Source organism: Pinus tabuliformis, chromosome 4_2 (genome assembly GCF_031772625.1).
Source record: "Pinus tabuliformis cultivar Carrire ecotype Pingquan chromosome 4_2, CPIR1, whole genome shotgun sequence".
NCBI classification, from domain to species: domain Eukaryota; kingdom Viridiplantae; phylum Streptophyta; class Pinopsida; order Pinales; family Pinaceae; genus Pinus; species Pinus tabuliformis.
This window is the reverse complement of record NC_142304.1, coordinates 486,327,635-486,354,647: the sequence shown is the minus strand read 5'-3', so window position 1 is coordinate 486,354,647 and position 27,013 is coordinate 486,327,635.

Here is a 27,013-nt window from a genome sequence, read left to right as displayed (position 1 = left end):
GTCTAACCAAGAACATTTTTTGTATAAACAAAAGGGGTGGTAGGAGCGGGAGGGGCTATATTTTTCCCCAATGAAAAAGAAAGAATTAACATTCTCTTGTAGGTCAGGGAAGAGATCAGATAATCAAGATGGAGCATATGCTCTGCTACAAGGATTGTTACTCACAAAAAAAACAAAGGATACAAACTATATATGTTATCATATCAATACCAAATAAGTATTCAATGTATAATAAAGAAAATTCCTTTGAATGATATATGTTTAAAAAGTCTCATAAAAAAAAATATGGGCCTCCTATTATAGTTTGAAAAATGTGAAATTTTCCATGTTTTTAGACAATTCAATCATTTGGTTGGATCATCGATTGATGAAGGAACACGTTTACCCCTTGGGGAATTAAAATTTCACAATAGTATTGTGTCATGTTACCTTCCTTAAGTTGTATTAAGAAAATAAGGGGGAAAATCCTACAATAGACTGTGTCAGGTGGTAGCCATGAAACATGCATGGCATGTAATACAAAGGGTAAAGTCCTTTGAGGCTAGGAATTTTAGATACAACCCACACATTTTGTGAATCATTGGTATGTGAAAATTATAGGATGGTTTCAAAAGTACACTAAGGAAAGGATATGTAAGAATATGTGGTCATGGAGGTTGAGATGTGTGGAAACACATGGGTATTGAATGTCATGTTTGTCCATGGGCAATATACAACCATTTTTTGTGGAAAGAGGAGGTGTTTTGCAAGGATCAATAAGCTAGGTGAAGTAAAAAAATTTCATCATGGTTACTATCACATGAGGCCTCAACTTCAAAGTGGGCTTAGTACTTGGTTGAAATTTGAAAGACATGTAGGAAATTAGGGATTTGGCTTCTCCCTTATTTCGGGTGTCACAAGGATGCGATGGGAAAGCAATCAGATGATGTCAAAGTTAGGTGAAGCTAAGGAAATGAAGGTTGAATCAGTTGATGAGATGAATGAAGACATGGGTTAGTGATTTCCAACCATGTTAGTTACAATATGCGGATTTTGTGTATGGCAAGAGGCGATGTCATGACAGATGCGGGAACATGGCGATGGTTCATATCTCCATTTTTTATTCCCCTCATAAGAGAAACCAATTTTGAGGGGGCCATAATACTTGGTCGAAAGTGGTGAGAACCATGCGAAATCCAAGTTGTCTTTATTTCCTTTCTTAGCCAATTGGGGAGATACTCTGGCATGGTGGGAGAAAAACATACTATACAAGAGCTATTTCTGGCAAGGAGAATTTTAATAGGAGAACACATGAACCATTCTTTTCTGGCAATGAAATACCCATTGTGGCCCAAATAATCCCAAATCATAATGCAGTTAATCCCTCTCAATAGGGATAACATGAGATGGAAGGAAAACCACCTTACTAGAGTTTGAGTATGTTTGTCTCTCACTGTTGTTTAATTTTGAATATTTTCTGGCACGTATATGCTTATAAATATAATCGAATAGGTGTTAGAAAGTCTCAAAAAATTGAATTCATGGGGTATTTAGCAAGAGAAAATCAACATAAATTGGGAATGACTCTCTCCAAGAAAAATGTAACAAATGCAATAGTTGTGATCTCAATGTAAAATTGAAGTAATTCAAACTCCTTCCTCATTCTTGTTTAAAAAAATAGTATATAAACAAAAATAATAGGAAATGACATGAAATGAAAGTACAAGGGGCTCCTGAGAGTGTCCTTAGGTGGACCCTACCCAATATCCTTGAGGAACCTAAGAAGACTAATAATAACCAATTGATAAAAATAACATTTTCATTAAAAGATCATCAAAACAAAGTATTATATCCAAATCTATAAAAGACCATCACATTGGCTCAAATGAACATTAGGACTAAAATAGATTACAATGCTAGCTTGAGGTTAAGTCTTTAGTCTCTTTTTACATTAAACAATTATGAACACAACCCCTTCAATCATCCCTTGATTGAAGGGCCATGTCTTGCTCCAAATACTAAGATCTCAGGAACCAATCCCTTTGGAAATTTTTTCCTTTTGACCCTTCGAGTGCACCCAAGTGGACTACATATCTCATGGGAGATGTGTCATCTTTAGTAGGATCTTGAATGGGATAGGGTCCTTAATTCTTCTCGTGGTTGTTGGGAAAATGTCTCCCTGAATTCAACTAATATATCATACAATTTCATAAAATCAAGCATTAATAATTAAGTATACCCATCTAATTATCCAATTCTAATCATTCATATTCAACTACAAAATAACCACTCTTTATACTATCTATGGTTGAAAAGATGAGTTTTCTAAGCATAATGAGGTCCAAAAATGAGTTTTGGATGGGCCTTGTGACGTACATTTTGTGGGCCCATCACAAGGAGTTGAGAAATCTTCCATTAAGAACTAGACATTTTGTCCCCTATAGCAATAAAACCTAAAAACATCTTAGTAGAATGAATTATTTCCAAAGGTAAGGATCTCGATCTACATCAAAGGCTAAATGCATATGAAGAATAATAGTTTGGGTAGTTTCAAATATATTCACAATTCTCAAGCTTTAGTATACCCAAACAAATTTCCAAACCATGGCCAAGTTGGAAACTTTGGCAAAGCATCCTTGATGTTTAAAATTGAATAATAACTTTGCATTCATGTTTTGTTTTTTGACAGGACCTTTAATTGGAATCCTAGGGTGGCAAGTACAATAGGCATCATCCTGGATTCCAAAGGGACAATACAAACCTACTTCATTTGGGGACTTGCTATTGTTTCCAACAATAAAGCAGAGGCATAGGCATTATGATGAGGACTAAAAATAGCTAAAGGTATTGGCATACAATCGTTGATTGTGATAAGAGACTCTAATATTATCATAAATCACTTGGTTTATAATTTAGACCTGAGAGATGGGCCCTTAGACTCAATATTTGAAAGAAACAAATAAAATGATTTCACGTTCAAAAAAATCAAATACTAGTATGTCCTACGAGAGAATAATAGCAAAGCATATTGGTGGGTAGACTTTGAATCAAATCTAAAAGTGGGGGAGCTTATGGTTAATGACACTCTTAATAAACAAGCTATCCCTTAATTAAAGATAGATGTTAGGACATGTTTAGTGTTATTAATCTATCACAAGGATCGCAATCAAAGTCATTTCACCAAGTGACGAAATAGTTATGAGAAGGTATTAAGTCCCTCCGTCACATGCAGGGACTTTAATGTACATGGCCAAGTCTAGTGTCTTCATTTTTATCCAACTCAAGATGGGATAATTTCATTGTTTCTTGAGAGGAGTAGGGGGAAGATAGGCTTTTCTCACCTAGTAAGAATCTACATTGGTTTCTTCTAGTTGGTGTTTGGGTTTTTGCTAATTCATTGGAAATTTTCAAGGGATCCTTCCCTTGGAGATAGATTAGGGCATAGGGGTATTATTGGCTTCATGTTGCTATTATTTGAGCTCCAAAATGCAAGGTTTCTCTCCATTTATTCATCTTGAAAATATTTATCCCTTCAATTTGATTACAACAAAGTGTTCCTGATCCTTAAAATTAGGAAATTAGAGAACACACGATAATTAGGGAATGTGGTGCAGGAGTGGGACTATAGGCCAACCAAAGCATTTTATAATAGTAGACATTATTCATTAGAGTGGGTGCTTAAAGAATTTTAGAGAGCTTCTTGAAATTTTTAGAGCCTTCTGAAGCCATGAGGAACATATCTATTACAACATAACTTCAATTGAGTTAATGTTACATAAATAAAATCATGAGATAGAATGCTAGATAATGACCTAGATAACATAAATCATGGGATATCTAGTAAAATTCAAGCAATACATGACAATTTACGACATGGAATGCATCTCTAATGAGATATGGAATGAAATTTCAGCAGGGTTGATCAATCCATGACCTCAGATTAAAGACTTTCAACTAAATCATCCCTAGAGGAGTCAAAGGAGGATGAAATGGTATACCAACTTGATGAGGAAATCAGTGTTTTGAATCAATACTCTAAGCCTCTTAGTATAGGTCTAGAAGAAGAAACCAAACATTATGTTTTTTGTTAATTTATATATTTTTAGAGCTATAAGAATATTACGAAATATTGTAGAATATATAATGCAAAGGAATACCAAGTAGTTTTGTATATGGAAAAAACCAATCTATGTTTTGGGTTTGCAGTAGGACTCTTTTCATATTATTTAATGGCCATTTTAAAAATATATTGATCCGATATGGATCCATAAAATACTGTCAAAGAACCATGACTGTATCAGGTTGGGACAAACTTCTAAGAATTCAAAATAGCGATCAAAAACACCCTGAACCAGTGGCAATGGCAGCCAGCGTGGAACGACGAGGACCTCGATCAAAGCGCGCTGACCGAGGCCCATGGAGACTGCATGGGAGGCCGAATTAGCCCCTCAGAGCCCCGGATGGGGAAAAGGAGGTAATTTTTGATGCGCGATTAGCGCTTCGCCGGGCGAACAGGGCCGAAATGGGGGAAGCTTGAGCACTTGGTCACGTGGGGAGCCGAAGAACCGCAGGCGAAAAGCGAACAGCGCTAAAAGGACAAAGGCAGGACCCGCGCTCTAGAAATCGGTGGTATTGATCAGGGCACCCTCAAACGGTAAGCAGTTTTTGAGAAATTGGAGCGATCCCACTCAACGATCGACGCGTGGCAAGCAGAGGTGAGAGAAAACTGTCGTTGATCGCGTGCTAACAGTCGAGCAAGTAAACCGCGCAAAACGTGCGTATGGCATCGGATCTAGAGGCCCCAGATCGGATGGCTGAGATTGCGCTCGATCCTGAAGCGGAATCGACGAGGGAAATGAGCTGCGATTTAGAAGGATTTGAAGTTCGTTTGACTACCGCGATGGAGGAAGAATTCATTCCACGATGTAACCGAAGAAACGAACCGATGAAGCAGGTTGGCACTGTTTAGAGGAGGACATGTGGCCACTCCCTGAGTGCTAATGATGACGCCGAACAGGGAACTCCAAGCGCAGCTGCAGAAGGTGATTCGACGGAGGCGGAAGAGGAACCAAATAGTCTTGGAACAAATGGCTTTAAAGCCATGAACAGAGACATAATACACAAGTTGGAGTCAGTCAGAGAGAATCCCGAGAGGAGGACGATACACAGAGAAATAAGACAGTGAAGCAAAAGCAGAAGAAGACAGAGGGCCGAGCTGACCAAAGGCAGCATCGAGCACTAGAGAGCTTGAGAGCTTCAAGCCATCCCAGTGAGGATCTATCCAGACTGAGCACCACATTGGGCTCTTTCCACTATAGACCAGAAGGTCACAGAGCTAGTAGGAAAACGAGTCTATGCACTCCAGTGGCTTGGGGAATCCAAGAACCACCCTGCCAAGCAAACCTGCTTCAGGAGAACTCACATTGAGTCCCTACATTGTAATTCTCTGCTTAAAGACACAATAAAACAAGGCCACCACTGAAAGCTGGACCAGAGATGTAGCCCTGGAGAATAGGGTGAACTCCTTATTAATTTCTTGTGTTCTTGTATTTGCTTACTGTATTTCTCTATTGTCTTTCCATTTAAATGTCTGTGTATTGGCAATCTGATCGATCCATTGCTTAAATAACACAGAACACACACCAGCACATGAGTCTGTAATACCTTTGTTTAATAAATCTTCAACTGATGTCACTCATAGGGTGAATATCATATCATATATGGAATAATATTGTGATGTAATTCCTGTTATAGCCTTTGTTATAATTTTATATTACTATAATTTTATCCAGTCAGTGTTATGAAAAAACTTTATAAGTTTAAAAGTGGATTGCAAGGACACACGTACCATGAGTTGAAGTACGTGACAATCACCACACTTGAAGTACATGACAATCACATAAAATCAAGTATAGTTAATTGAAGAGAAGTTTTTAAATCAGTACAGAAGTCAACAATGTTCATCCTCCTCCGTTGTTTCAAGACCCACACATTCAAATCTTGTACCTGTTTCTATTACAAGGTCATCATATTTCTCGTAATCTTCTTCTTTTCCTCCTCTTTGTGCTAATATTTGTCAATATTGTAATAAACAAAGACACAATATGTCCAAATATTTGAAATTGAAGAAGAAAACTTTGTACAACCTCCTAATGAAGAAGGAAATGATGCTACCATTGCAATCTTTGTTGAACACACAATTTATGAAGAGTGAAGGGAACTTAATAAAGTCAAATTGTTGTAGTACTTCACCCGCCAATCATCGCATGTTCACATCTTTGTAATGATTTAGCGACTACTTATATTTTCAACAATCACCCATAAGATAATTTGATTACCAAATCCATCATTTACAAGTTGCACTTGCTAGTGGAGTTCATCCTCATCTTTATGCACTTGGATGAAATGATAATGGTTCCTCTTCTTGTATCATGCACACATGCACTATCTCATTTGCTTTTGGTTTTTTAGATAAAGTCACTTATAATGTGACCGATATGCACTGTCATGGTTTGTTGTTGGTTGACCTCATCAATATGATTGAAAGGCATAATATGATGCATCAACCAACCCTTATCTTCATAAGGAAACTTCCATGGATATTTCACCATACAATGCATCTCAACATATCTACTAAAATATATTAGAAAATCCAAAATCTACATTGTGAGGGTTTATTTCTCCTTTGTTTATTTTGTATGCATGCAAATTATAATTATGCATAAAATAGCAAACAATGAAATAAAACTCACAAGCCGCAATTGACACAAGATATAACATGAGAAATCCTTTTGGGAGAAAAACTAGCAAGAAGATGAGGTTGTTTTGATCTCTTTCTCTGAATGAAAGGATGCTAGTACAAAGAAGTGAGGTCTATGGTTGTGGACTACTACAGTGAAAAAACCCTATTTTTTTCTCTTTCCCTATCCACTCTTGGCTACTCTACTCATCTGTGGTACAAAATTCACCTAAATAGATTGGAACCCCTTTTCCTCCTAATGGCCTAGTTATAACATGACTTGATAGCCTACTAGTGGTTAGGTTTGACTCTTTCAACTCTTAACTAGAGTTACAATATTGAATCTTTTATATTCCTCTTCATCATGATCACATGGCTAGCCATTTTTCCAAGATTAATGGGGGCCAATGTGGCATCCTCTCGAATTATGATGATTAAATCAAGAAGGTCAACTTTTGAGTGGCGCAACTTTTGCATACAAACTCTGATGGAGGCAATAATTGAATTGTTGGAAAGATATATATGCGTAAAATATAACTTAAAGGTGTTTCACTTAAGAAAAAATGTTTTACCCCAAAAAACATCATTTAATTCCTCAAACTGCTTTTAGAAAGTTTCAGACCCTAATTCACCAAACTAGGACCAACCAATAAAATCATCTTTTGAGTTGATTGCCCCACTTTTTCCACTATGAAAGCATCAATATGGCTGAAAAAATATATAATTACCCAATATGGATAACAAATTCCCATTTTTGAAGGTTTTTGGTTGCTTAAATCTTATACTGAATGAGGTGAGGAAATTTTTCCTCCACCTTCTCTCAAATGTACCATTTAGCATTGCCTAAACATTGTCCTTTCAACCCAATCTGCCAAAGGTCATGTTGACCCTATCTTGTAGTTATTGACCTATTCTAAATAATTGTATCCTCTATCAACTCTACGTGAGCATCTAGTTCCAAATCCTTTACAAAAGGCAATACTTGTTCCTCTTCTTGATCTAGCATGGAAGCCTCATAGAGTTTCATATTCACTATAGTCACCACTAAGTATATACACATGTATGGGGGTAGATGAAGTCTATAGGTATTATCTCCAACATTTTCTGGTATCTTAAAGGGATCATATCACAAAGCCTTGATTTTCTTACCAGGACTCTATAGTCTCTCCTCGTTCAATTGTAACCATACTCTGTCACCCACCTTGAACAACCTCTATGTTAAATGTTGATTGTTCTTGGTACTGTATATTTCCTATGACTTCTTTATAGTCTCTTGTACATGTAGATGGATCTACCTTATCTTCTCAACAATTTTTTTTGCCATTAAGGCATCCTTTGTAAGATCCTCTCTCACTCATCCTTCTCGTCCATCTGCAATATCCAAAGGTGAAGGTGGTAGATATCCAAAACAAGTTTCAAATTGGAACTTACTAGTAGAAGTGTGGACTACTCTATTATAAGAGTGTTGTATATATATATATATATACACACACTGTCTCTTGTTCATGTAGATGGATCTACCTTATCTTCTCAACAATTTTTTATGCCATTAAGGCATCCTTTGTAAGATCCTCTCTCACTCCTCCTTCTCATCCATCTGCAATATCCAAAGGTGAAGGTGGTAGATATCCAAAAAAAGTTTCAAATTGGGACTTACTAGTAGAAGTGTGGACTACTCTATTATAAGAGTGTTGTATATATATATATATATATATATATATATATATATATATATATATATATATATATATATATATATATATATATATATGACGATGTTCCTTGGTATCCCAAAGTGCACTCCAACCTGTTCAAAGAACAAGTTAATTGCTTCTTGTCAGTTAATGGTATTTTTACAAGGAATTAGAACACACATCTTGTTGAATCTATCAAGTACCATGAATAATTAGTGATGCCCCTTCTTAGTTGTTGGTATAGGCAAGGGATGATATAGACCTTGTTTCTTATTACTAGGCCTACTAGTACAACAAATCATGGATCCTCTTATGAACCTAGCTACATGTTCTTACTTCCTAGGCCAATACATATAACTATGCAAGTTGGCCACTATATTTCCCACACCAAAGTGCCCTACAACCTTGGAGGTGTGAGCCTCTCTAATCAATTGGAGTCACTCACCTTTAGTAACACATAACTTATCTAGCTTATAGAGTAACTTGTCATAAATATGGAAGTCAATTGTGCTACCACCATCATGCACATGACTTTAGCTATGCAACTGTTGAAACACCTCCTTGAAGTCCTCATCTTCTGAATATGTTGCTCTATATGCATCAAGGTCGAATGGCTCCATATGCATAAGAGTTCCCAAAGTTGTGATCTTTGATGTGGATGCCCTTGAAATCATGTCCACAAAATTGTTTTTGTTGTCCTTATTATACTTTATCACTAAATGAAACTATTGTAGAAACCTAATCCACTTGTAATGCATTGTTTGTTGTAGCTAACTATGGGCTTGCATGTATCGTAGTAGTTGGTGATCCGTGTGGATTAATGTCTCCTTTCCCATAAGATAATGTTTCCACTTCTTCACATATTGCACCAAGGCATAGAGATTCTTTTCATAGGTAGGGTAGTTAAGAACTAACCCATGAAACAATTTAGAATGGTAGCATACACGCCTTCATCCCTTCATCAAGACCACTCCTATAGCATACTTACTTGCATCTGTCTCCATTTTGAAGGCCTTTTGCAAGATAGATAATGCCAAAACTAACATTTAATTAATATTATTCTTTAACTCCTCAAAGTCCCTCTGTTGACCCCTTATCAACTACAAACTCTTGCCACTCACTATTACAACGTGGAGTGGTGATACTACTGTTGAAAATGAATTTCCCCAATTATTTTTCTACCCTAATGAAAACACTGACCTAAAAGACATTAGTAGGCACCGACCACTTCTTGATGGCATCCATCTTGGTAGGATACATCTTTATCTCTCCTCCACCTATCACATACACCAAATACACCAAAGACTATTGTGCAAACTCATACTCCTTGATATGTATGTCATAGTGGTTGCAATGGTTACTGGGATCTTTGCAATGGTGTGTTGTGGATGATGTATTTATATATTTTTCCCCTTTCCACTTCTTCTTCCCCTCCCTGGAAGATTCTTGGTGCTCTTTCTACTGTGAACCACTTGATTCTCTTTCTTTTGGCCTGTGTTCTCTAAGTATTGTGCTTATACACAAGCCCCATTCACCGATTTGGGCTTGAACAACATCACGTGCTTTTGTAGATGGTTGTGTAGACTCCCTTGATGAGTACATTTGGGTTCTTTGGGGAGATTCCCAACATTATGGGAATCTTTATAAATTATGTGGTGTACTCCTATACACTCTACCCCTGCTTCTAGCTGAAGTAATTCCAAAGGATCCATTGGTCTCCTACATACCCAATAAGGTAAAATTGTGACTTTATAAGGGTTTTGAAATCATCCCCTTAGTCACATGGCCCTCTACTTTTATCCGAGCAAACAAATATTCTATGTAGTGCCCCGCTCTAGTTGACTGACAGTGATATGACATTAACATTTATTTATCCCTAAGGCCCGTACTTTATTCTTTGAGGACCTCAGTTTGAGGATCCAAACACATGACTCTACTATTAATGGTTGTGATATTAGTGGTTGCGATGGTTAAGTATGTTCTTCACTGATATTATGATGACGGTAGCATAAATTGTTAAGTATGTTCTTCACTGATATTATGATGATGATAGCATCAATTGTTATGTATGTTCTTTATTAGTATTATGATTATTGTAGCGTTAATGGTTACATTTGTTCTCTATTGAAATTATGATGGTGATAATAGTAAAGGATATGTATGCTCTATTGATATCATAATGATTATAGATTTGATGGATATTTATGTTTTCTATTGATCTTACGATGATGATAACTTTGATGGATATGTATGCCATTCCATTGATTTTATGATGATGATAGCCATTATGGATGTGTCCCCTATGTTAGCTACTTACATTAGTTCTGGTTCACAATGAACAATGATGTGAATGACTAGGTGATGTTGATGATGCTATTATGACAATGACTAACACTGAGAAACCTTGTTACTGATGATTATTGAGTATGACAGGAAACCACCAGAGGCACTCGCATATGATGAGTTGACGACACCTAGTTTGATGAAAATTAATATTTTGTCTTTGAAATTGTAAGTCAATTTTGAAACCTGCTATATATGTATATATATTCTAATGATATGTTAGTGGTTGCAGGCACAGATTAGTTGCATGGCTTAATGACTCACATATGGGTGATGGGGTTGTACAATTGGATGGAACTGCATGGGAGGGGTGGGATAGTGTCCCTGATCTAACCCACTAGCACTCCTGACGTGACTTGGGCTGGAAAGGTTGAAACACCTTCACCTTGAAGATCAGGATGACGTGGGGCAAGTCCCAAATTTGGGTCGATCATGAGGATTTTATTGGGACGCGCATCAAAGAGAATTCACATTAAAAAAGGGCACGACCAACTTGGCACCCTTGGAATCATTAAAAATAAATAAATTAATAAATATAATCAAGATATGAAAACCTTGTAAATTCACATGAAGTGGTAAATGACGTTAGAAATGAGATAATTAAATCAAGAATAAAACTTGGGGTAAGGGGAGAATAGGAAGAAATAAAATATTTTACCTTGAGAACTCTACCCTTCCCATGTTGGAAATTATTAGGTAAATAATGTACATAAGTAACTTAATTAAGTAAAAGGGGTAAAGAGGTACATAGATGTAAGTATAAATATTAATACTAAAATAGTTAAAATTCATTAAGAGAAGAGGATGGTGAATTAAAATAAGATTAATAAATTAAATTTTAGAGAAATTTAGAGAACCTCCATGTGGCAACAACCAACATAAGAATATCCATCTAAGAGGCAAATTGAGTTAAATTAGGAAGTAGTTAGGGGACCAAATCTAAGACTTATCAATTGACTTTAGTAATGAACACAAATTAAGGAGTAGAAAAGGGGGATCAAGAGACAATTAGGAGAAGAAATAGGAATTCTTGTTGGGGTGAAGAAAAATAATATTTTTAGATTAAAATTTATGTAAATAATTCTAGAGATCCTTGGTGAGAGAGTGACAAATGGGTGGGTGAATAATCAAACTATTGGATTAAAAATAATAATTAATTATGCATGAAATTCCAAGTGTCACCTATGAAGCCTCCTATAAAAGAAGGGGCAAGCCATGGGAGAAGGCACTTGTTTTTACCCTATTGTTGGATGGATGAGACTATGTCAGAGTAGTGACTACGAGCTATAGTTGAGTTTGGTGAGGTAGGGGACTTTAGAGAGGGGACTCTTGAGCTAAGGAGTGTTTTCCTCTACCAAATAACACATTTCCTCCATTGTACAACCCCATTGCAGCTTGGGGGTCTGTGGGGAAGGAGAGTACACAAGGAGTAGGCTAAGAGGTCAACCGATGGGTCACTACATTCGGATCAAGCACGTCAACATTCACACTTGGAGGTGAACGACAACAAAGGAGTGCAAGTAGTGGCAAGTCAAGATTGAATCTTGTCTCCTGGTGAATGGTACCTATGTTATTATAATGTTATTTTATATGAATTCATTGTGACTATAGTTAATAACATGTAAAATATATGATATGGGTAATGCAGTGAAATTCATGGATGTTTTATATAAGTGCTTAATATTTTTGAGTTCCTAATGCTAGCTCCTTATGGATGTATTCTTAGTTTAATTATATTACTCTAATATCTATATATATATATATATATATAGGGTTGGTCCCTACATTCTATTCTTCCTCTATATAATGAACACCAAAATAAAATTATAATTGTTGTAACCAGTGATTTAACTTCAAAGAATCAATCTCACCTTAATACAACTTGATAGGAATTGTGAATGGTTCATGGCACTTGAACTGGGTTGATCATTTTTAGGTTATCTCATAGAATCTGTCTTTGGTTCTTCTCGATCTGTCGATTTCCACTTCAATCCGACCTCTACATTAGAATCTCCATTTTCTTTGAATAACCTAAAATTATTGGTCAAGGTTGTCATGATGAGAATCACATTACAACTTATATCTGTGACATGTACTTCCATCTACACAAACCTCTCCTTTGCAGGATCTTGAGGGTTATTCACAGGTTCATCATCCATGACTGGGGTTTATGACTTTTGGCTTAGATGATCTGGATCCCCTTACAACTCCCCACAATAAAACCAAAGAAAATTGCTCTGATACCAATATGATCCATAAATTGTTGTGAATATTCCACTAGATAGTTTGTCACAACAAATCTACTAAACTATATTACAAAATATGAAATCTACACTGTGAGGGCTTATTTCTCCTTGGATTTCTAGATCTGTTAATTACTATTTATTGGGTATATGTTAAAATTATAATTAGGTAGAAAATAGAGAAAAATGAAATAAAACTCACAAACCAAAATTGACACAAAATATAACCTGGGAAACTCTTTTAGGATAAAATCTAGTTGGAAGGTGAGGTTGTTTTTCTCTCTTTCTCTAAATTAAAAATTAATGCAAGTACATAGAAGCAAGAATTATGGATAAGGGCCTACTGTAATGCAAAACAATCCATCTCTATTTTCTCCCTCCATTCCCACTCTTCACTACTCTACTCATCTAAGGAATAAAATTCACTCAAATAGAATGGAACCCCTTTTCCTCTCAATGGCCCGGTTATAATAGAACCCAATAGCCTACTACTAGTTAGGTTTGACTACTTCAACTCTTAACTAGAGTTATAATATTATTTTTTTATATTATTCTTAATCGTGATCACGTGGCTAGCTCATTTTCCATGAGTAATGGGGACTGACGTGGCATCCTCTCAAATTATAGTGGTCAAAACAAAAGGTCAATTTCTAAGTGGCATAAGTTTTGCATACAGAGTCCAATTGTGGTCATTCTTACACTATTGGAAAGAAATATATGTGTAGAATATAACTAAAAAGTGTTGCGGTTAAGCAATAAATTTTTACCCCCCAAAAACGTCATTTAATGCGTAAAACTTCTTATAAAATGTTTTAGACCCCAATTCACCAAATTGGGGCTTACTAGTAAAAGAAGGTCCTATGAGCTTATTCCTCCACCTTTTCCACTTTGAAAGCATCAAGATGGATGAAAAATAATATAATGATCCAATATGGATCATATCTAATACATAAAGATAAAACTAAGTATCTTGTTCATAGTATGATTGAACTACCACATTAAGTTGATTCTATAGTTAAAAAACACTTTTTAATCTTTATCCAATGACACTATCCACACATCATTTTAATCAATATTTGTAGTCTCGAGTCCATTTAGTAGTTTTAGAGGACTCTTGTATACCACCACCTTTAGCATTTTCTCTTCTCTCTCTTGTATATCATGATCATATCTAATACATAAAGATAAAATATGTATATTATTCATAGTACGATTGAACTGCCACATTAAGTTGATCTTATAGTTAAAAAGCACTTTTTAATCTTTATCTAGCAACGCTATCCACAACATCATTTTAACCTAGATTTGCAATCCCATGTCCATTTAGTAGTTTTAGAGGACTCTTGTATACCTCCACCTTAAGCATTTTATCTTCTCTCTCATCAACATTAGTTTCCTTGAAATACTACCTCAAGAGAACAATCAAAATGTTTTGAGGTTTCTCACATGTTACAAAGTTTTCTCCTAACTTGGAAGTTCAAATGTGGTGCTCTCATTTCACTAGTTCACAATATACTTCAACATCATTCATCATTTGAATCTTCCCTTCAAGTTCATAATAATTTACATCATGTTCTTTTGAATCAATTGAGCATCCATGATGTGTCAACACATATCATGGAGCAACATTAGACAACGAGACCCTAATCAACCATCCCATAGATATTATTTTATATTTCCAATTCCCATGTCATTGCTAAGCAAGGCCAAATTCCACATTAAGCTCATTAGATTTATCAACACCAAAATCAACAACATTTTCCCTCTCCCAAAAGAATTGCAAGCTAATTCATCTATTTTCAAAAGAAATAATAAGGATTTTTTTTTTTTTTTTTTTTTTACAAAATCGGTTGCTTGATATATTCAAAAAAGTTGGAGGAGACTAAGCTCCGATTTTACAATAGATGAAATCACAATAGTAGCTTGTGACTGTATTTCATTATGGAAATACACAAAAATGCCTTTACTGTTCGCTTGTAAGTTCCTAGAACAAGTATAGATTCTTATGAATTGGGACAGCAGCAGATTGGTTTTGCAGTACATCTAGTCAATGGTGATATGGCTGATATGTCGGGCGTTGGAGGCCTCGGGATGGCTGTTGGAGATCACGAGTTCTGCTGATTAAAATCCAATTTGCTGTTTCAAAATCTTCAAGAATGAGATTCAATTGCGTAGACAGAGATTTGTTGCAGAGGGAATCAAAAGTGTATTGGATTTGGTCAGAGTCCTTAATGGCAGAGGTGCAGTTCATTGGAGAGAGGCGATTTGGGGCAATCATGTGAATCAGGGGATGAATTGGTGCAGGCTTGCGTGATTGCATAAGAGGTTTCCGTTTTCCTGAGAGCTGGCCTGGCTAGCTCTCTTATCTGCTTCTTGGTTTTTGGAGCGTAGGACATGTAAGAAATGGTACTCCAAGTCCTGAGACAACAGATTTTTACAACGACTGATGATTTGATGGAGAAAAAGATTGGATGCTTGTCTGTTGCTATTCATTAAACTGATTATTATAGCCGAGTCGCCAAAAATGAGGGCTTTGTTGATCCCTTGGTTCTGAAGCTGTAAGATACCTTGGTAAAGACCCAGAGCTTCAACTCGGTTGTTGCTTATATTTCCCAAACCCCATTCAAAGGAGGAAACAGGTGCACCTAAAGAATCAAGAATGATGCCCCCTGCACCGGCAACTCCTGGATTAGATTTAGAAGCTCCGTCAAAGAATAAAGAGTGAGATTTCTTTGAAAGGATCCATTTACTGAACTCGTCTTTTGTGAGGCGGATTTTCCATTCAGGGTTGTCGGCTTTTCCTCTGAACTTACTGATCTTTGTTGTTGAAATGTTGTTGGTCCTGTCTATAAGATTCCAAATAAAATTTCGCTCCTCTGCCCATAGGCTGACGGGATTGATTTTCTTTGTTATCTTAGATGTTATAGTTTCCGAGGCAAGGCTTGATGCTTTATCTCGGAAGATCATACTATTTCGAGCGATCCATATGCGCCAGAGAAGAGCAAAAGGAATGGCGTTCCAAACTCTTTTAGCTGGATTTTTCTTCGTTGATTGCCAAGGATAATTTCTCCTCCAGTTATTTAAGGCTTCATCAATAGAATGTTGGGAATTCCAAATAGGGGGTGCAGAGGGGATGATGTTGTTCCAGCATGAGGCTGCAAAGGGACAAGAAATAAATAAGTGTTGTATGGATTCCTCCGCAGCTTGACAGTTGGGACACCTAGAGGGTCCGACAATGCCTCTTTTCCGAAGGTTCTCTATAGTTAGAAGTTTACCATGCAGAAGTGTCCACATGAAAAATTTGATCTTTGGAATTGCTTCAGCTCTTTTTAAATCTTCCTGTGAGCCCAAACAGCAGTGGGGTGTTCCTTGTTACTCAAATAGTTGTATCTTGCTTTGATGGAATAATTTGTTCCTGAAGGGTCCCAACGAAACTCATCCTTTTCACCTTTAATGGTGGGTGCAATACTGTGCAGACAGTTGCAAAGAGAATCAAAGCTACCTTTAAGATGGTGGGGTATGGGTGGAAATTCCCATTGAACCCAGGCATTAGATGATACATTCCATTGAGAGATTTGACTCAGGTTAGATATGCCTTTACTTTGAAGATAATGAATTATAGGATCCATACCTGGAAGACTGTTTATGGGAGGGTTCCCCATGATTTTGTCCGAACCAAAGTTCACCGTTTCACCTCCTTTTGGCACTTTGGAAACATTTTGCGCCATGAAGGCGATGGCTTTTTTACAAAGTTTCCATATCTTTGTACAGTGTCTGTTGGGGATCTCAGAAGTGAGAATTTGCATTCTTGACTGATTAAGATATTTTGATTCTAGGAATTTTTTCCACCATGCAGTTTGATTGTCCAGTAGTCTCCAAATCAATTTCCCACCAAATGTTAAATTCATAAGAGATGGGGACCTGATGCCAAGACCTCCATTCTCTAGACTTTGAATGACCTGTTTCCAATTTACTAGGTTGTATTTTTCTTTTCTTTCTTTCCCCCTTGCCATAGAAAAAATCTGAGGATGCTATCCATTTTTCGGTGGAATGAAGCTGGAGCTTGGGCCAGAGAAAACTGATATAAGGGGAGGGAGGAGAGACCTGATTTTAGAAGAACCTGTCGCCCAGCTGGATTGAGCCACAGAGTTCCCCATTTTTGAACTTTCCTTTTCATTTTGTCTAGCGTTAAGTCCCAGACTCCAGTCTTTGCTTTCCCTATGGTTACCGGCATTCCCAAGTAACTGAAACAGTCCCAATTTAACTTGCAGGGGACACCAAAAATGTTGGCAATGCTATGTATCATTTGGGATGAAGCATTCCATCCATAAATACAGCTTTTAAGGTGATTTATTTGACCTCCTGAATATCTCATAAACTTGTCGAGCAGGGACTTGAATCTTCTTGCAATAATGGTGGTCGCCCCCCCTAGCAGAAGGGTGTCATCGGCAAATTGAGAGTGATTTATATTTTTAATGCCATCTTCAAACTTGATGCCCGTAATGAGGCCTGACTGCCTCTTTTGGTCAAGGGCACAGCTAAATGATTCTGCCATGAGGATGAAGAGATAAGGGGATAAGGGGCAGCCTTGCCTTAGTCCTCTTGAGGATTGAAAGGAGGGTCCGGGTCTTCCGTTGATGAGGGGAGCAATCCAAGGCCCAGAGATGCAGGCTCTTATGACATTAATAAGGAGAGGTGAGAATCCCATCCTTTGAAGAACTACGAATAAAAAAGAATGCCTTACCCTGTCAAAGGCATTGGCCAAATCTAGTTTCAGAATGAATCCTTTCTCATTCCTTGCATGACTTGAGTGTATGGCCTCGTGAACTAGAAGAATAGAGTCTGAAATTTGTCTATTAGCCATAAAGCCTCCTTGGTTTTCTGAGATTAGCATCGGTAGAAGAGGTTTGAGCCGATAGGCTATAATTTTAGTGAAAATTTTGTATGATGAATTGCATAAAGATATAGGCCTGAAGCGAGAGAAATTGGATGGGCGGTTCTCCTTAGGAATGAGGTCCAAGTGGGTAGAATTTGTATATCCACCTATTTTGCCTTTTTTTTGGATCCACTTGATGTATTTTATGAGGTCCTTCTTTATCAACTCCCAGTAGTCCCTGTAAAAACAAATTGGGAATCCATCCGGTCCAGGTGCCTTGTTGGGCTGGAGGCTCCAGATTGCTTCAACTATTTCTTCCTCTTTTATTTCTGCTGTCAGGTTTTTATTCAGATCATCTGTGACTTTAGAATGCAAATGTTGTAGCAAATCATCATAAGATTCTTCCTCCTGTGCTTCGGTTAAAAGGTCCTTAAAATGTTCTGTGGCTGCTTCTTTGATATCTGTTTGTTCCACATGTTGAGTCCCTGCGCTGTCTGTAATGGCAGTTATGGTGTTTCTGACTTGTCTTGCAGTGGCTTGTTTATGAAAGAAGGAGGTATTCTTGTCCCCACTTTCCAGCCATATTTGCCTTGATTTGATACGCCACTTTTCTTCCTCCTGCCTTTTAATTTTGCTCAATTTATTGTACAGCTCTTCTTCTTGGATTTTTTCGTTATGGCAATATTCCTTTTGTTCTATTGTGCATTGAAGTTCAGCAATTTGAAGTTTTAGCTCATGTTTTTCCTTTTCTGGCTCCTTATAGTGCGATTTGGCCCAGTATCTAAGCGCTTTTTGCACATTCTTTAATTTATTCTCCCATATGTAGCCTGGGGAGCCTTCAATATGTTGTCCCCAGGTGAGCTGGATGATGTTTCGGGCAGCTTGATGATCACTCCAAATATGATTGTATTTAAATGGAAGCGGACCAAGGGCACAGTGAGTATCCAATGCGAGTGTGATTGGATAGTGGTCTAAAACGGCAAAGGGTAAAATGGCGAAGTTTACAGTTGAGAAGGTTGACAGGAGGGAGATATTAACCAAGAATCGATCCAGCCTCTCCATGATATTGTGGCTGCCCAGCCTACGATTGCTCCATGTGAACTTGCGATTTTTTGGAGCTATATCTATCAAATCACCAGTGTGCATTGTATTTTCCATTTGGTTCCTGAAAGGATCTGGCAGAAAATTCCCCCCTCGCTTTTCATTAGCATGCAGAATTAAGTTGAAGTCGCCGCCTACTATGATGTTGCTATCATCTTCTTCCATAATGTGATTACTAAGAGCTTCCCAGCAGATTTCTTTATCCTTATAACAATTGGGAACATATACATTATAGATGACAATCTGTTGATTGCTGATATTATTTCTCAGAACTGTTTTTATCCAATGCTGATCGATTAGCTCAGCTTCACTGTGCCAATCATTTTGATTCCAGATGGTGGTAATTCCTCTAGAAGCTCCTCTAGCTTCGCATATGCTTCCTTTGTAATATTTATACTTTCCAATGATCTTGTTGATTTCTGATTCTCTTTGCTTTGTTTCCTATAGTAATACGATGGATGGTTTCTCCTACACTATAAGATCTTTTAGAGCATTGATTTTGGAGGGGTGCCCAAGTCCCCTACTATTCCAAGAAAGAATTTTAATCATTTCAGAACTGTGGTTCGAGGAGGTGCTCTGCCTCCCTTGTCTCTGCTTGCTACTTCTTGATCTTTTATGCCCTGAATGTAAGATTCTATTGGATTCTGCAGACCAAGGGCTATGTTTTTCTGCACGTTTTCATCCGTATGTTGTTTTGAAGTCTTTCTCCCTGGCTTCTTTTGGCCATCAAAGGAAGATCCCTGGTCCTTGGAGTTACTTCATGTGATTCTAGGGGGGACGGGTTCAATTAAGAGGGGAGGAAGGGTAGTCATAGAGTGAGGGGAAGAGGGATGATCAGGAGGTTCGAAGGAGTAGGGTCATCTTCAGGGAGGGAAAGAACATGGAAGGGTTTGGAGGATGGAGGAGATTGAAGGGATTTTCCAAATCCAGGGGATTGAGATTGATGAGGAGGGGAAGGTGGAGGAGATGGGATTTGGGCAGAGGTTTTATGAGAGGAGGGACCAGGTTCATTGGGTAAAGAGGGACTAGGGGCTGATTTTTTTTTTTTTACCACTTCCCATTGATGTTCTTGAGTATTATTATCCACATTAATGATCTTAGTACAGCGATTAGCAGAATGACCATACTCATGACATACCTTACACTTGAAGGGGATCTGTTCGTAATCGAGCTGTTGTATGTGCGACCATTCATCGACTTTGATCTTGATGGCTTCTAGTAGTCCTTTGCCCAGGTCGACCTCGACACAGATACGGGCACATGCTTGCATGTTTTCTCTTGGCTCGCTTCTGTCAATATATTTTCCGACTGCATTTCCGATGGCTCGCACAGATTCATCTCCCCAACAGTGTAATGGGAGATGGGGGAGACGAACCCAAACAGGAACAACGTTAGGAATATCAAGCTCTGGATCGAAATCTGGCGTCCACTTGTTTAAGTACAGACCTCTAGAGTCCATAAAATATGGCCCATTGCGAAATATCAGATCCTTGTCATTCTTTGTCTCGAAGTGGAAAGTGAAGTAACCCTTCCCACAGAATCTAATAGCAATTTTCCCTTGAATTTTGTCCGACCAATTTCTTTCCACCCACCTTTGAACAGTTTTAGGTGAGGGCCAAAGACCAATGAATTTCCCTATCAGACCCTTTTCGGCCAAAGCAAGTGCAGCCATTCTAGGCAGAGTAGGAGGAAGGGAAACCTCTTGTAATCCTTCTTTTTTTTTTACGAATTTTGAAATGGCTGGGCGAGCTCATTGAGGCGGCAAGGAGCTAACAAGAGCTGAGAAAGCCAGCTGCTAAGCGACCTCCTCTAGTGGAGCCTCCAGAGGGGCCATCTGGAAAGAGAGGGGTGCGAACTAGAGTTCTGATGGCGGCCAAGGCAGCGCGCTCGCGCGCTAGGGTTCTCAGGAGCGCGGGTTCAAGAAATAATAAGGATTATTAATGCTAAGCATAAATAGGATTATTGGTTCATAAATGCCTCACATTATTTTTTTTCATGCACATAGGGGATTATTATTTGTTATCAATGTATTCTCTCGCTTTATTATTTTTTTGTGGCTAGTTGATATTTTGTTTCCAACTAGAGGTATTATTGTATTTTTATTGTTGTTTCTGAGGAGCTTGTTGAGTATTTCTCTTCAAGTTCGTTGAGGTGGTTTTCTTGATGTAATTCTATAAAATATTATATTTTTATTAATGAAACTCAATGAAATATTTGATTTATCACTTAATTTGTATAAAAATCTTCTCATTAGTGGATTTAGTTGACATTAAATTATATCTTGTTGAATTTTTGTAATTATGGACGGTCTTTATAATGTATATTTTATCCCTTGATGTATTTATATTGATTAATGTAAAGCTAGAGTCAAAAGAAAAAATTATTTTTGAGTCATGTCCATATGGACTTTTAAAAGAAAAAGAAAAAAAATTGGCTTCAAAATTAGTCAAGTAGGCCTCAATCCAAGTCAAGTCATCCTAGGAAAATAATAGACCCATTCGACCCAGCAAATCACTATATAAATACAATTCAACCTCCTCCCCAATGCAGTTATTCGATCTCTCTCAAGAAAGAATATTTTGGGAATCCAAGAAAAGGACAAAAAAGAAGGCCAAATTCATCTCTCTATCTAGCTCACACATGTGGAGGATCTCCCTCTCGAGTTCGCATATTTTGTGGCCAAGTTGTAGTTGCAATTCTAGGTTTCTAAGCAGTTACTTGAAGGCTAAATTTCTTCCTAAGGCATAACAAGAAGGTTGAATTACTGGATCAAAATAGAGGCTTGGATTGGAGGGTGTTGACCAAGTTTGACAATAGTTTTGTTGAAGGTCAATTTGACCTAATTGTTCACTAGAAGTCTAGGTGTCTCTCTTGTTAAAAAGAAGAATCTCTCTATTGAAAAGGTTGTTGGATTTTTCCCCCAAGTGGGTTTTCCTAGGGTAAATCTTGTGTTCTCTTTGTGCATTGTGATCTCTAATGTCTAATGTATTTATATGGTTTAATTTCTGAAGTGTAATTGCTTAATTATATGCTGGAAAAATTAAAATAGGATCAACATCAATAGAAATAATTATCATTTTTCAAAAATATTGTGCTTGTATCTATTGCACTTGAAAAATCAACACGGTATCAGAGCTTTGGTGAAGGAAGGGACACTAAGATCACTCTTGAAGAAACCTACATTGAGAAACTTATTGTTTAACCTTATTTATTGTTGACCTACATCCATGGATTCCTATATGAATTCAAAGAACAAGTTAGAAGGGGCTTCAAATTTTAGAGCTTGGAAATTTAGGATTGATGTTATTCTCACAAAGAAAAAAGTTTTGGATATTATGAACAAAAAGATTGTAGAACCAATAGATAATGCAGGAAAATAGAAGTTCAAGGAGGATGACATAAATGCCATGAGTCTTATTGTGGATTCCATAAGAGATCATCTATTCCTCTATATCTCAAAGCTTTAAACTTCAAAGAAGATGTATGATGCCCTAACTAACCTATTTCTAACATTGGTCAAGTCATGAGTTCGAAGAATAAGCTTTCGTGATGTAAGGATGACAAATGATGACACTATAGGATCATATTTTGTAAGAATATCTCAAATAAGATACCAACTTCAATCAATTGATGAAATCATCTCTGAGAAGGAACTTATGACTACAACACTTAGTGGAATACCTAGATCATGGGATGCATTTCCAACTAGTATAAATAGTAGGAAGGAAGTTCCCTCTTTTGAAGAATTATGGACCTCTTGTGCTCAAGAAGAATCAATGCTTATATCAAGAGATAGAAAGGAAGAAGACTCTCAATATTTGCAGCACATTTTTGTTAGGTGTGTGTTATATTCTTTCCATAACTAGTCACACACGCGGGAGGGATAAGGTCCCCTATTCATTGCGTCAGGCACAATAAGGGGGTCACAAGGGAGGCGCAACCCCCCCCTGTCAGGGGGTTTCAGGTGGGCAGACCTACCTATGGTTTAGTGCAAGGTTTTCGCACATGATTTTAGGAATGATGGTTTTCTTCCCATGGTATTTTGTAGATCCGGTCAAGGGAACTACAGTTATGTTCTAATCCAGGGTTAATGGATTGAGGTTTATGAATGCTTTGACTTGTATATATATGTCTTGTAACATTGAAAGGAACATAATGAAAAATCAATATGGTAGTCCTGGTTTTGGGATCCAGGGGAAATCTTTGTGTATTTTTTTTGTGTTTCTCGCCATTACATATTTTCTATTTTTAAGAATTTGTTTGCAGGTAATTTTTGTACAAGGTTAAAACCTACAATTTCAAGAATAAAAATGGAGGAAAGAAGAATTTTGGTTTCCAAAATAAAAAACAAAAAGGAAGACCTACTTCACAATTAAAGAAGGATATGTCAATGATTTAATGCTATAATTGTCATAGATTTGGTCACTATATGAGCCAATGTATTGAAGGAGAAAATGATAGAAAGAGGAAAGGAAAACAACATGCCTCAACAACGAACATCGATGAACATCCAAATAAATCCAAAGGTGAAAAATATTTATTCTATTTTTCTGATCTAACATGTTCGATTGCAGATGACGATGATATGTGGTTGGTGGATAGTGGTGCTTCAAGACATATGACAGGAGATCGTGGAAATCTCACTAGCATGATGGAAAGAATATTATCACAAAGGGTAGAGCTTGGAGACAACCACAACTATGCAGTCAAAGAAATTGGAAAGACATCCATTGAGGTGGAATCTTGTAACAATGTTCATCTCAGTAATTTTCTATATGTACTAGGTGTGAAAAGGAATTTAGTCTCTATTTCATGTTTGGAAGATGTCAAAGTGCTTGTATGGCCCAAGGGCTCTAGTATAGATGATGTTAGAGTTATTTGAATTTGTGAAGGAAGATTTTATAGACTCTTGGGTCAACCCACTCAAGCTTTAGTACATGATGAAATAAATCCAAGTGAGTTGTGGCATAGGAGATATGATCACCTTCATCATAGAGCATTGCCTGTTTTAAGTCAAATGGTTTTAGGTGTTCTTGACTTGTAGATAGAACATGAAGGTGTATGTAAAGGTTGTGCACATGGAAAGAATGTTAAGAATTCATTTCCAAGAATTGATATTAGGTCCAAATAAATTTTATATCTAATTCATTCTGATGTATGTGGTCTTATGTCAGTGAAATCACTTGGAGGTCCTTTATACTATGTAACTTTTATTGATGACTTCTCTCGTAATGCATCGATATATCTCATGAAAACCAAGGATGAAGTGTTCACTAAGTTTCAAGAATTCAAGGTTGAAGTATAGAACTTGACAGGAAAGAAGATCAAGAATCTAAGATCTGACAATGAGGACATTACACTTCAAATGAACTTGTTGCATTCTATAAATAATATAGGATTAAGAGGGATTTACCATCCCCTATAATCCTCAACATAATGGAGTGGCAGAAATAAAGAATAGGTCCATTGAATAATCTGTCAAGGCTATGAAGCAAGATCAAGAATTTCCTATTTTCTTATAGGGATAAGAATCCTTAACAGTTGTATGCATTCAGAATAGAATTCCTCATTGAATTTTGGAAAATATGACTCTAAAAGAATCATTCACTGGACAAAAGCCAAAGCTTGGGAATTTGAGAAAATTTCGCTACCCAATTTACATTCATGTTCCCAAGGATATGAGAAAGAAGCTAGAACTCTTAGGAAACAAAGGAATATTTGTCAGTTATAGTGAATCACCAAAGGCTTATTGAAACTACATTCCAGAGCAACAACAGGTTGAGGTCATCTAGGTCAGCTAGGACATTACCTTTGATTAGAATATTGTATATTGGAAGTCTAAAGAGGTTTCCACGGAGTCCAATGATGAATAATAGCATGAAGCTTCTAAGGAAGAAAGTTCAAGTCCTATAGAACATATTGAAAAGCCATAAGTTGTAGGTTTTAACCCTGTATAGAAATTACCTACAAACGAATTCTTAAAATAGAAAAATATACAATGGCGAGAACATAAAAGAAAAAAATATACACAGAGATTTTCCCCTAGATCCCAAAACTGGGAATACCAGATATTTTTTTTTCATTATATTCATTTCAATGCTACAATACATATATACATGTTGAAGCATTCATAAACCCCAATCCACTAACCCTGAATTATAACATAATCGTAGTTCCCGTAACCGGATCTATAAATACGATGGGAAAATTCCACTGTGCCAAGAAAACCATGCGCAAAACCATGGGTAGGTCCTCCCACCATCTTAGGTTCGCCAACATTCTCCCACTTATTTTCTTTTCCACACTGGGGGTCACAAGAGATCTTAATCATTGGTCCAGGGCTACAATGCCCATTGTTTCTCTACACCAAGAAAACTTTGCAGTACTCACAAACTTTGTCAATGCATCTACAACATTCTTCAGAGTGTCCACCTTTACCAGCAACATCGTTTTATCTTCAACCATATACCTCACAAAGTGATATTGAACATTAATGTGCTTTGTCTTTGAATGATAAGCAAAGTAATTTTCCAAGAAAATTGCACTTTGGTTGTCACAACCTATCCTTATAGCTCACGGTACCAACCCCATACTTGAACACAATCTCTACAACCAAGATGCTTCCTTGCTTGCATGAGTGGTTGCCATGTATTCAACCTATGTTGTTGAAAGTTCCACTACAGACTCTCTTACTCATCCAACTGACTTCTCCTCCAAATATGTTAAACACATACCCACTTGTAGATCTTCTATGATCCAAATCTCTGACCCAATCTGCATCAACAAAGCCACGTAAGTCCAAAACTCTAACCAATCCTGGTCTTCCTTTGTAGCATATACCATAATCACTAGTGCCATGCAAATACCTGAAAACCTACTTCACTATTGTCCAATTACCTTTCCCTAGTTTTGACATAAACCTGCTCAAGAATCTAGCTGTATGTGCATTATCTGTTTTGGTACAAACCATTGCATACATCAGTCTACCAACTGCACCCACATATGAAACACGGGACGTGTCCTCTTCCTCTTCCTATGTCTTGGGACATTGTTCACTAGATAACTTTACATCTACAGGAATAGGAACCTTCACCAATTTGATTTCCTGCATATTAAACCTCTGCAATATTATCTCAACATACTTCCTCTGTTTTAACCAAAACTTCCTCTTTTCCCTATCTCGTTTAATTTCCATGCCCAAAATATAGTTTGCGTCATCAAGATCCTTGATGTAGAATTTAGAGGACAACTGGGTCTTCAAATACTTTATAATTTCTTTGTCATTTCCAATCAACAACATATCATCCACATACATGACCAAATAAATAACACGGTCACCAATTAATTTGAAATACACACAGTGATTTGCTTTTCTCCTTGTGAAGCCAAGTACCTGTATATATGTATCAAATTTTTTATACCACGTCCTTGAATATTGTTTTAACACATACAAAGACTTTTTTAACCTGCATATCGGTTCTTTCTTACCCTTCGCTACAAATCCTTCTAGTTGCTTCATGTATATCTCTTCTTCTAGATCCCCATGAAGAAATTCTATGTTCACATCAATCTGTTCTACCTTAAAATAAAAAGCAACAACAACAAATAAAAGTAATATAATAGAAGCTAACTTGGCAACAAGAGAAAAATATCACCAAAATCATTTCCTGGCACCTAGGAATAACCTTTTTCTACCAACCGATCTTTGTATTTCTCCACCTTGCCTTGTGCATTCATATTCTTCTTACAAATCCATTTTCTACCAATGTGTTTCCTTCTAGCTAGCAACTCCACTAGATCCCAAGGCTCATTTTTGTCTAAAGATGTAATTTCATCAACCATGGCCTCCTTCCAGAGTTTTCCATCTTCTGAATCCATTGCCTCCCTGATAGTTATGGGATCATAATCAATAATAGATAAAGAAAAACCTAAACAGAAAGCAAATGGACTATACCTCTCTAGCTACCTTCTCTCTCAAAGTGATCTTCTCAAAACTAGAGTGTGTGGCTCTTCCTCTTTTGATTCTTGTTCTTTGTAG